This window comes from Mus caroli, chromosome 1 (genome assembly GCF_900094665.2).
Source record: "Mus caroli chromosome 1, CAROLI_EIJ_v1.1, whole genome shotgun sequence".
NCBI classification, from domain to species: domain Eukaryota; kingdom Metazoa; phylum Chordata; class Mammalia; order Rodentia; family Muridae; genus Mus; species Mus caroli.
Window position 1 is genome coordinate 153,136,496 of NC_034570.1, and position 2,999 is coordinate 153,139,494.

At 41.3% G+C, this 2,999-nt stretch overlaps 1 protein-coding gene across 2 annotated transcripts in view; it reads left to right on the top strand.

The window, feature by feature from the left end:
• The window catches only part of Vamp4 (vesicle associated membrane protein 4), a 30,547-nt gene that overhangs the window by 8,387 nt on the left and 19,161 nt on the right, over positions 1 to 2,999 (top strand). The gene's annotated exons all lie outside the window — the stretch shown is intronic.

Genomic DNA, 2,999 nt, shown 5'->3' on the forward strand with positions numbered 1-2,999 from the left:
GGGTAGGGAAGTGGGGGGCGCTATGGGGGACTTTTGGGATAGTATTGGAAATGTAATTGAGGAAAATATGTAATAAAAATATTAAAAATTTAAAAAAATTAAGATAATTTAAAAATTAATTAAAATAATGTAAGATAAAACAAACAAACAAACAAACAAAAAAAAAACACAGGCCTTAGTCTCACTTGGCCAAACCCCTAGGCGTGAAGGCTTCTGCACACTCATAGCTGTGTCCCAAAGTGACCACACCACGACTAGAGCTTTGGTTGGATTGAAATCAATTTTATTTTCGTATCTACCCGTTCCTTCCCATCCTTCCACGGGGTCTCACTCTGTAGCCCAGGCTGTCCACTCTGTAGCCCAGGCTGTCCTCCAACTCAGTTACCACTTTGCCTCTGTTTCCCAAATGTTGGGATTATAGATGTGTGCCATTGTCTGTCTGACTGTGTCTATCACTCTGTCTGTCTTTTTCTTTCTCACTTTTCCCTCCCTTTCCTTCTTCCTCTCCTCCCTCCCCCCCCTCTTTCCTTTATTTCCTTGTTAGTTCTTATATCATAAATACTATAGTGAAGAAATAAGCCATTATAGTAGATTTAATTTATGTTTCCTTGTACGAGCATTATAGTGTGGACTTCTGAGTTTGACCCTTTAGGCATTTTAAGTTAAATTTTATACATTGCTGAAGTAAGGATAAAGGACTTTTTTCTGGCGTATGACCATCTAATCATTCCAGAACCTCTTAATTAAAAGATTATTCTTTCCTATTGAGTTACCTTGGTATCTTGCTGTAGTTGTGAGGAAGACTGCTCATTCAGGGCTAGGTATGTGCTTAGGAAGGACAACTTTGCTGCAGGAGTCTTCTGGCCAGGCGGTGTAGAGACACATGGTCAAGATGGTCAACGTGTCTTCTTTCTATCTCTCTTTTCCCTCTCACACTTTCCCTCCCTCTGCTTCTCCCTCTCCTCCCTCTGAACTTCTAGGGCCCCGAGGAAAACACTGTACTGGGCACCTTAAGAGTCCCACACACACATCTAGCACTTGGAGTCTCTACCTCGTGGCTCAAACCTCCTGGATAAAGAGTATATCAAGCTCACCCAGGGTGACTCTTAAGGTCCCCTAGTACAGTGTCTTCCTCGGGGTCCTAGAAGTTCACAGAGGGAAGAGAGGGAGAAGGAAAGGGAAAGAAAGAAAAAGATAGAAAGAGTGATAACTAGACAGACAGAAGACAAATTCACCATCTGCAGGCTTCATGAAAGAGGTTAATTTGGAATTCTTCCAGTTGATCACTTAGGTTCACTGACACTTTAAAAGGCTGCTTCCTCTTGGTCCCTGGACACGTCTTCACTCTAGTACTCATGGCCTGCAGTGAACAAGCAGCAGCCATGGATCCAGAGCATGTATCCCATAATCTGTGATGAACATTCCATATACCCAGCACCTGGAGTCTCTACCTCCTGGCTCAAACCTTCTGGCATCAGGAGCATATCAAGCCCTCCCAGGGTGACTCTTAAGGTCCCCTAGTACAGTGTCTTCCTTGGGGCCCGAGAAGTTCACAGATGAAGGGCCAAGCCTGTCTGTTGTCCTTGGTGTCCCAGTGTGGCCCCTGATAAAGGTTTTCACCACAGTGCTGAGAAGAGCTCCAAGGTAGCCAAAGTCATTACGCAGCAGGCTCTTCCCTGCCAGCTCCAGGTGTGTGGTAAGTCCTACACGCTCATCCTGATTAACCCGTAAGGAGAATGCTGCTGAGGGAAGATGGAGGCATCTCTTCAGGCCAACAGGAGACAGCCAACCCCTTCTCAGCCTGTCTGAGGACTCAGTCCAGGGCCAGTGTCAGTGCTGTGGCAATGTTGGGAGAGAGCTCAGCATCCCTCTTCTGACTCAGTAGCTATAGTCACAGACCATAATTCTGCCCTGGTAGCACCAAGATTTGTATCTCACAGACACTGAAGCAGAAAGTATCCTGTCCATTTCCAACCACGGTTCCTCTGAAGCCTCTTGGTTTGTTTGGTTTTGGTTTTTGTTTGTTTTTCTGTTGTTAATAAAAATATTTTGTGACAATTCCTTGAAACTGAGTATGGTGACAGTGCCTGTAGTTCTAGTTATTTGGGAAGTGGGAGATTGCTTGAGCCTAAGTGTTTAAAATTTAGAAATTAAAAATTAAATAAAACTGAAACCCATGAAGATTGTTGATTAGGCTACAATTCTAATCCGAGAGTGGGAATCGTATCATTTGGGCAGAAATATGAGATGAAATATAGAGATATTTTCTATAGTTAACACGCAGTTGGAATGTTTGGTTTAGTTTTGTTTTGGGGGTTTCTCTACATAGCCCTGACTGTCCTGGAACTCACTGTGTAGACCACACTGGCCTCAAACTCACAGAGATTTCACCTGCCTTTGCCTCCAAAGGGCTATGAGTAAAGGTGAGCACCACCGTGCCCAGCTCTTGGAGTGGCTTTAACATAATTATTATTAAGTAACTACCTCATCTGTCACATCCTTTTTAATGACTGCTTTTCTATGCTTTTCTCTTGATTTATTATAATCCCTCTTATTCAGAATATAAAATCTTGTGCTTTGACTTATTATTTGGAATAGAATGCTGGTCTAGAACTCTAGTATTTAGTTGGAGCTCTGAAAACCTAAAGGGAAAAACTTACAGAAGTTATGGCAACATGATATTTTCATACTAATAAATGGTATTATTTTAATGAATAGTTTGATTTTTTTTCCTTCAAATACAATCTCTTACAAATGCATACTTTGACTTCCTTTAGAAAGTTTCATGTGCAATAAAAACCTATGTTGATTTTTTTTTTTAGTTTTGTGGTTTATACCTTATTCTCTATCTTTAGAAAAGTATTCATCAAAACACCCTGAAGCTCCCATTCCTAGAACATTGAAATGGGTAGATCAAGGTGTTATATAAACTTAACTATAACAAGATAACATTAGGAACTTGAGACTGTTAAATACTTCCTAGTGGGTTTTTTTTTTTT